Genomic DNA, 8,835 nt, shown 5'->3' on the forward strand with positions numbered 1-8,835 from the left:
CAGGTAACAAGGAGGAACTAGATTGGTTTTTTAAATGATGAGAACATGAACCTTGGCAGAGTGAAAGAAAAATAAAGGAAGTTTGGTTAAAGGGGGGAAGAGAAAGATTTTCTTAGGAGCAAGGTTAAGCTCTTATAGAAGAGAGTAAGCTAATATGAGCAGGAAAACGAAACCTTGGAGGATAGGCCGGGCAAATAAGAAAGGAGAAAGGTCGTGAACCCAGGTTTAGCTGTCCTTACAGATAGGATTAGAAAAGAGTATTTTGATTGTTACTTGATCAGAAAGGGTGATTGGGGTTCAAAGAAAACTACCAGAGGAAAGGCAGCAAGATCTCTAGAAGCTCAATGGAATGATTTTCCCAGAGGGAGTTCTGGATCCAGAAAACTAAAGAGAGACATACCCTTAAAGCTACAACTAATCACCCCCTTAAGGCCTGAGTCAACTGTCAATGAGCAGTTTTATAAAAGTAGGACATACATCAGAAGTACCATGTTTAAGGCATTAGTAGGTACATTTGAAGGTCTAAAAGTGATTGTAGGTGGTACAATCTTTCCTGAGATCAAATGCCTGAGAAATGTAGGGCTATAGGCAGATAGGACATAATATCTATTGATGCATATTATATATTAATCTCAGAATTTTACATATGAGCTGGTTTAATATTTATAATAATCTCAGAAGGAAGGGACTATTAATATTCCCATTCTATAGATGGAAATTGAGGCACAGTAATTTAAGTGATTTGCCCAAGGATATGTATAGCTAGTAAATGAAGTAGCGAGAATTCAAATTCATGTGGTCTAGCTCCAGAATCTGGGCTCTTGAGCATTATGATTTATTGTCTTATATTGAAGTTTAGTGCTGGGTTAGATGGTCATTTGATGAGAGAATGCTTCCTGGTGGGATTACATGACACATGATGGGGCAGAGTAGACCCATTTGTTCGAAGAGTGTACATACGCTTTTTTGGCAGATTCATAGCTCATTAAATTCATGCTTTTTATAGGACAGGCAGTCCAGTCGTGGTGGAGCAAGGGGGCTAAATCTAGAGGAATCTGTTAGAAAAATAAATGTCTGAAAAGAAAAATGGAAGTTCCAGACAACAACGTAAGCTTTTCAGGTGGTAAAAAAAAAAAAAAAAAAAAAGGACAAGTTTAAGTGTATTTCATTGTAAAAACACAGCTGAGCCTCCCTGAAATGAATTTGGGCATAAAGAGAACAGAAGAGACATGTTTCAGTACTCCAGAAAAAGTTATGGCAGAAGAAAATATTTTTGCTGACAACATAAAGTTTCTGAGTTATTCAAGACCTGAAGAGACAAAGAACTGAGGAAAATCGAGGCTCTGGGGAATGGCACATGGCAAAATACTGGGTCTGACTAGGCTTTGAGGGACACAGATTCCCAAACTCCAAAATCAGTTTTGTTCAGCAATCTGCTAGGGTGAAACAAAACAAATGTTCTAGGTTATATAAAACAAATGAAACCTAGGAGGCAAAATTCATGGGCCTTAGTTCTAACATCAGAAGCAGGAAGAAATGCCAGCTCATAAAAATAGCATGGGGATTATGCAATTAGACAGAGACCACAGTGGATTCAGTGCTGAAGTGTCAGAAGCAAAGAGGTCAAAAAGTAACACAAGATGAGATTTTAAATATAATGGATGGGAAATAAAGGTGACCCAGAGGAGCTTGGGAAATTTCTAAATTCCCCAAGAACCCAGTGATGTCACAAATGCTATTCTCTGAGAATATGCATAGGTACATCTATCCCCCCAACATGATAAATATCTGCATCTATAATACCTCTCAATGAGAGTGTTCTCCCAATTGACTTCAGATTCACAAACCATAAATTTCATATAATTGTACTAGACTTATTGGCTACTAAATCACTGAATATTAGTGAGGTTCTTCTGGTGTCTGTCACAAGGATCTAGATTTTTACCAAATATTGGTTTCTGGGAAAAATATTTTACTTAGATAACTACCTCAAAAGCCTGGAAATTTGCTTGTTGTTTCAAACTTTCATGGCTATAGGGCTAGTGCCAAGTAATCTTTAAACTCTTAGCTTCAGCCAGTGAGAGGCATTCACCTGGAGTGGAAAGTGGAAGAGAAGCCACTAGAAACAGGAAGCTCAAAACAACAGTGGTGGCTTCCCGTGGCTTCTGGGATTTATTTTTTGAGAATTGCCTACCTGGCTAAGGCTGGGATCATCTGTTGTGACCTCCCTGTGGGTGCTATACTTTGAGATTTCCTGAAAGCGGTGTTCTTATCTTAGCTCTGGCAGCTCTTCAGATAATTGTATAAAGTTGTTATTTCATGTAATAAATATCTCTTTAATCAAACTAACCTGGCGTGGCTTCTGTTTTCTGATCAAACCCTTGTTGACAACATTGGTGTCAAAATAACTCAAATTCTGAATCCTACAGGGAATTTATTTCCTTAGAAGATAGCCAAGGCTGCAAATAGGAAAGAAACCTCCAACTCTACTCAGGTATCAGAATGACTCATCTTTGGCTAAGAATGAACAGAATAAAAAAATTTGGTGATAGGGATAATTTTGGGGATGTAAAAAATTTCTCTTGAATTTAAGAAGGCTGGATTAAAGTTTTTTTTTTCCTCACTCATTGCGATTTTTTGGTCTTTAATTTATCTAGAAAAGGCCATAAATTTAATTTTTGATCATTTATTCCTAGAAATTGATGAGTATTATGGTTAAATTTGAGGCATTTTGATATACAACTTGAGTATACCTTATCTGAAATGCTTGAGAGTAGAAGTGTTTTGGATTTCAGATTTTTTCAGATTCTGGAATATTTGCATGTATACATAATGGAATATCTTGGGAATGGAACCTAAGTCTAGACATGAAATTCATTTATGTTTCACATACACATTATACAAATAACCTGAAAGTAATTTTATACAATATTTTAAAATAATTTTGTGCATGAAACAAAGTTTGTGTACACTGAACCGTCATAGAGCAAAGATGTCACTATCTCAGCCACCTATGTGAACGATCTGTAATTGTTTGTCATCTCCATTATTCCTGACTCTGAATTTATATGCTACCAATAAGCAATCATTTTCTTATGATTATTCACACCTAAGTACTTAACACTAAAAAATATGACATACCATTAATACAGTGTAAAAATAATGTGTTCAGGGTAACTAAGCAGTGCAGTAGCATCACCAGAACTCCTATATCAGCTGTTAAATAGCAACAACCAACAATGGCAGGCTTTCCATCTCCACCTCTGTGTTGTGTTTTGATTAAAAGGTTATTGTATGCTATATTTCATTTTTTTTAGGTGAAAAGAAACATTAGAAGTAATTGAGAGACCAGGATGTTGGTCCTGTAGGGAGAGAGAAGCATTATGCTGGATGGCTTTTTTTTAATGTTTCCACCAGAGTTATCTGCCTCATTAACAACGGTTTTTGTCTTAGGAGTGTTTGTTTGATTTTATAAACTGATATGATTTCTTGTTTTGTTATAAATGCACACTGCTCTAGTCTTTCAATAAGCCCATTGCACATTTTATCATGTCATCTATAGACACGTTTTCTGCAGTATTAACAATGGCATATTTATTGTCACTATTATCACAAACACTTTGATTGAGAACCATTTTGAGTATTTCATCATTGATCAATGAATGAGCAACTGGAGCATTGTTGTCAATGTTAAAAAGTTATTTGATATCCATTTCTTCCAGCTTAGTGATAGACTCTGAAGGTATATTTTTTTTGCCTATGTGAGGAGGTCAGACACCATTTTTTTCTCACTTGATACACAGAATCCTTCAAAGTCACCACCTTGTTCATAATCATCGTTGAACATAGTTACAACCCAGAGGTTGTGCCAGGCATGCACAATTGTGTCTTTAGTCACTGTGTTCCACATATTGGCAGCAACATATATGGCATCCTTCATGTCAAACACCTTTTGAAAATCTTCCACATCCACATCTTTGTTCACCAGTGCTAACATACTATTCAGGAAAGTGTTTTTATATTTACTCTTCATTAATCTAAGGATACTCTGGTCACATGGCTGAATTAATGCATTTGCATTTTGGGGAAAGTGCATGGCATAAACATTATTTTTGATGACAATTTCAGCTGGAAGATGAGCAGAAAAGGTGTCAAGGAATAACAAAATCTTATAATCACCATCCAGTCCAGCTTCCCTATAGTGAGCACCAACCATTGGTACAAAACTTTATGAAATCAATCAAAAAAGATGTCTCTGGGAGAGGGGTCGCAGCAACATAGTTGAGTACAAACCAATAGCAGTCATCCCTCTGCACAAACACCTAACTCAGCAACTATTCACTCAAACAAGCACCTTCAGAAGAAGAAAAAATCAAAAGAGTGATCATACTACCTTATTTTAACAGTATATCAAGGAAACAAGCACTGAAGAGGGCGGAAAAGACAGTCTTGCATTGCCTACACCACCCTTCCACCATCTCCCAGCAGTGACTCACCAACAGGCAGTGGAGAGAGTATCTGTGTGTCTGGAGGATGGAAAATGAAATGATTGTAGGTCTTTGCATTGAACCTTAGGGCCACCCTAGCATAGAGGAACACAATGCAGGACAGAATTCTGCTGGTGCCCGTGAAGGGAGCATTTTGACCAGCCCAATCAAAGGGAAATCATCCACCGGGAAGCCCTAGTTCCTGCTAGCCCCACCACCAGCAGAAAAAAAGCAGCCTGGGGCCTGGACTAAATGTATAAAGCAGTTGGGCCAAAAAGGCTACTGCCCTTGGACAATTCCTGTGGCTGTGCTGGCTCAGAGCCAGTGACCTTGGGGTGCACATGACCCAGTGGGACACCAGCAGCTGTGGTCAGGCCAGTGTCTGTGTCACCCTTTGTCCAACTACAGGTAGTACAGTACAGAGTCTTCTTCCTCTTGAGGAAAGGAAAGGGAAGTGCTCAGAGGACTTTGTTTTGCAACTTGGGTACCAATAAGCCTCAGTAAAATAAAGTAACAAGCAGACTCCTGAGGCCCCTGAGGTCAGGCCTTAGATCCTGGACAGCATTTCTGGACCCACCCTGGGCCAGAAGGAAACATGCTGCCCTGCAGGGAAGGACCTGGTCCTGTTGGGATTCACCACCTGCTGACTAAAGAGCCCTTGGGCTTTGAATAAACATCTGAGGTAGCCAGGTAATAGTAACCACTGGCTTGGGTAAGACTGGGCTGGCTTTAGGTGTGACCTGGTACTGGTGGCTATGAGGGAGTGCCTACATCACTGCTTCTCAACTCCAGCAGCCCAGCACAGAGAGTGAGGGAAGAGACTGAGAGAATTTGCCTCGTATTCCAGGGAATTCTCTTGTATTTTACCCAAGCTTATCAAAGCAATACCACCAAGAGTCTCCAAGAGTCAAAGCATTACTGCACTTGGGGCATCTGCAGTGCTGATATATAGCTGCAGCAGTCAGAGACTTAGACCATAACACTCAATTCCATTTGAGTATTTAGAAAGTCTTCTCAAGAAGGACAGGTTCAAACAAGCCCAGACTGTGAAGATTAAAGTAAATATCCATCTGTTCAATGCTCAGATATCAACAAACATCCACAAGCATCAAGGACATGCAAGAAGACATGATCTCACCAAACGAACTAAATAAGAAGTGATGGAGATAGGTGATCTTTCAGACAAAGAATTCAAAACAGCTATCCTGAAGAAGCTCAGTGAACTTTAAGACACTCCAAAGAAGGAATTCAAAAGCCTATCAGAGAAATTTAACAAAGATATTGAAATAACAACAACAACAACAAAAACACACATAAATTCTAGAGCTTAAAAATTCAATTGACAAACTGAGAAATGCATCAGAGTCTCTCAAACAGCAGAACTGACTGAGCAGAATAGAGAATTAGTGAGCTTGAAGACAGGCTATTTGAAAAGACACAGTCAAAAGAGAAAAAATAATAAATAAGAATGAAGTCCTTTCACTAGTGTGGCCGGAGCCATGAATATGCTCAGGCTTCAGAAGAGGCTTGCATTAGTGTCCTCTGCTGTGGCAAAAAGAAAGTCTGTTTGGACCCCAACGAGACTAATGAAATCGCCAACGCCAGCTCCCGTCAGCAGATCCGAAAGCTGATCAAAGATGGGCTGATCATCCGCAAGCCCGTGACTGTCCATTCTCGAGCTCGATGCTGGAAAAACACCTTGGCCCGCCAGAAGGACAGGCATATAGGCATAGGTAAGTGAAAGGGTACAGCCAATGCTCAAAGCCGGAGAAGGTAACCTGGATGCGGAGGATGAGGATTCTGCGCCGGCTACTGAGGAGATACCGTGAGTCTAAGAAGATTGACCGCCACATGTATCACAGCCTGTACCTGAAGGTGAAGGGGAATGTGTTCAAAAACAAGCGGATTCTCATGGAACACATCCACAAGCTGAAGGCAGACAAGGCCCGCAAGAAGCTCCTGGCTGACCAGGCTGAGGCCCGCAGATCTAAGACCAAGGAAGCATGCAAGTGCCGTGAACAGCACCTCCAGGCCAAGAAGGAGGAGATCATCAAGACTCTGTCCAAAGAGGAAGAGACCAAGAAGTAAAACTCCCCCCTCTTGTCGTACATAGTGGCCTGGGTCATAACAGGTGAATCATTTGAATAAAACAAGCTTTGTCTGAAAAAAAAAAAAAAAGAATGAAGCATACCTATGATATCTAGAAAATAGGCTCAAAACAGTAAATCTAAGAGTTATTGGCCTTAAATAGGAGGTAGAGAGATAGATTGGGGTAGAAAGCTTATTCAAAGAAATAATAAAAGAGAACTTTCCAAACCTAGAGAAATATATCAATATTCAGGTACAAGAAGGTAATAGAACACCAAGCATATTTAACCCAAACAAGGCTACCTCCAGGCATTTAATAATCAAGGTCCCAAAAGTCACAGATAAAGAAAAGGTACTAAGGGAAGCAAGAAAAAAAAAGATAACTTATAATGAAGCTCCAATACATCTGGCAGCAGACTTCTCAGTGGAAACATTACAGGTCAGGAGAGAGTGGCAGGACATATTCAAAGTGATAAAGGAAAAACACCTTAACCCTAGAATATTATATCCTGCAAAAATATCCTTCAACTATGAAGGAGAAATAAAGAATTTCTCAGACAAATAAAAGCTGAGAGATTTCATCAACACCAGACAAGAACCTACAAGAAATGTAGGAAATATAGGTACAAGAACCTACAACACCTATAAGAAATGCTAAAAGGAGTTCTTCAATCCTTCAAGAAAAGGATATAAATGAACAATAAGAAATGTTCTAAAGGTGTACAAGTCACTGGTAACAGTGATGACGCAAATTACAGAATACTCCGCTGCAGTAATTGCAGTGTATAAACCACTTATGTCTTTAGTAGGAAGACTAAAAGACAAACCTATCAAAAGTAACAACAGTTTGTTGAGAGATAGATTGTATAAAAAGATATGGATGGAAAAAAAAAAGTTAAATGGTGGGGAAGGATGGAGTTAAAGGGTACAATTTCTGTTAGATTTCTCTTTGCTTGCTTATTTGTGTGTTTATAAGCAGAGTTGTCATATGTTTAAAATAATTGGTTACAAAATGTTTTTGCAAGCCCCATAGTAACCTCAAAATCTACACCAGACATACAAAAAATGAAAAACAAGAAATTGAAACATAGTACCAGAAAAAATCGTTTTTAACAAGGAGGACAGGAAAGAAGGAAGAGAGGACCACAAAACAACAAGAAATCAAATAACAACATGACAGTAGTAAGTCCTTACCTATCAACAATTAAATTGAATGTGAATGAACTAAACTCTCCAATCAAAAGACATACAGTGGCTGAAGGGATTAAAAAAAAAAGAGCTAATCATATGCTGTCTTCAAGAAGCACACTTCACCTATAAAGACACAGATAGACTGAACATAAAGGCATAGGAAAAGATATTCCATGCAAATGGAAACCAAAAAAGAGCATGAGTAACTATATTTCTATCAGATAAAATACATTTCAAGAAAAATGCTGTAAAAAGAGACAAAGAAGATCATTATATAATGATAAAGGGGTCAACCCAGCAAGAGGATATGACAATTCTAAATATGTATACACCCAACACTGGATCATTCAGATATATAAAGCAAACATTATCAAAGCTAAAGAGAGAGATAGATCCCAATACAATAATAGTTGGAGACCTCAACACTCCACTTTCAGCATTGGACAGATCATCGAGACAGAAAATCAACAATGAAATATTGGATTTAATCTGCACTATAGACCAAATTAATATAATAGATATTTACAGAATGTTTCATCTAACAGCTGCAGAATTCACATTCTTCTCCTCAGCTCATGGATCATTCTCAATGATTGACCATATGTAGGGCACAAAACTGTCTCGAAAACATCAAAAAAATTGAAACCAAGCCAAGTAATTTCTCTGACCACAATAGAATAAAACTAGAACTCCATAACAAAAGTAACAATGGAAAATATACAAACACATGGAAATTAAACAATATGATCCCGAACAACCAGTGGGTCAATGAAGAGATTAAGAAAGAAATTTTAAAATTTCTTAAAAGAAATAAAAATGAAAACATGACATATGTATCCTATGGGATAAAGCAACAGAGGTAATAAGAGGGAAGTTTATAGCAATAAGTGCCCATAGCAAAAAGCAGAAAAGCTTCAAATAAGCAACCCAACAATGCATCTCAAAGAACTGGAAGAAATGAAAAAGGAGACATGACAAATGATACTGCAGAAATCCAAAGTATCACTAGAGACTACTATGAGCAATGATATGCCAACAAGTTGGAAAACCTAGAAGAAATGGATAAATT

General features: G+C 38.2%; 1 pseudogene across 1 annotated transcript; it reads left to right on the top strand.

Annotated features, from left to right (window-relative positions):
* Positions 1-5,986: 5,986 nt before the first annotated feature.
* LOC105825383 lies at positions 5,987-6,647 on the top strand (annotated as a pseudogene). The gene has a single exon (XR_001138261.1). The product of XR_001138261.1 is annotated as a 60S ribosomal protein L19 pseudogene (transcript).
* The last annotated feature ends 2,188 nt before the right edge of the window (positions 6,648-8,835 follow it).

This window comes from Propithecus coquereli, unplaced genomic scaffold (genome assembly GCF_000956105.1).
Source record: "Propithecus coquereli isolate 6110/MARCELLA unplaced genomic scaffold, Pcoq_1.0 Scaffold8, whole genome shotgun sequence".
NCBI classification, from domain to species: domain Eukaryota; kingdom Metazoa; phylum Chordata; class Mammalia; order Primates; family Indriidae; genus Propithecus; species Propithecus coquereli.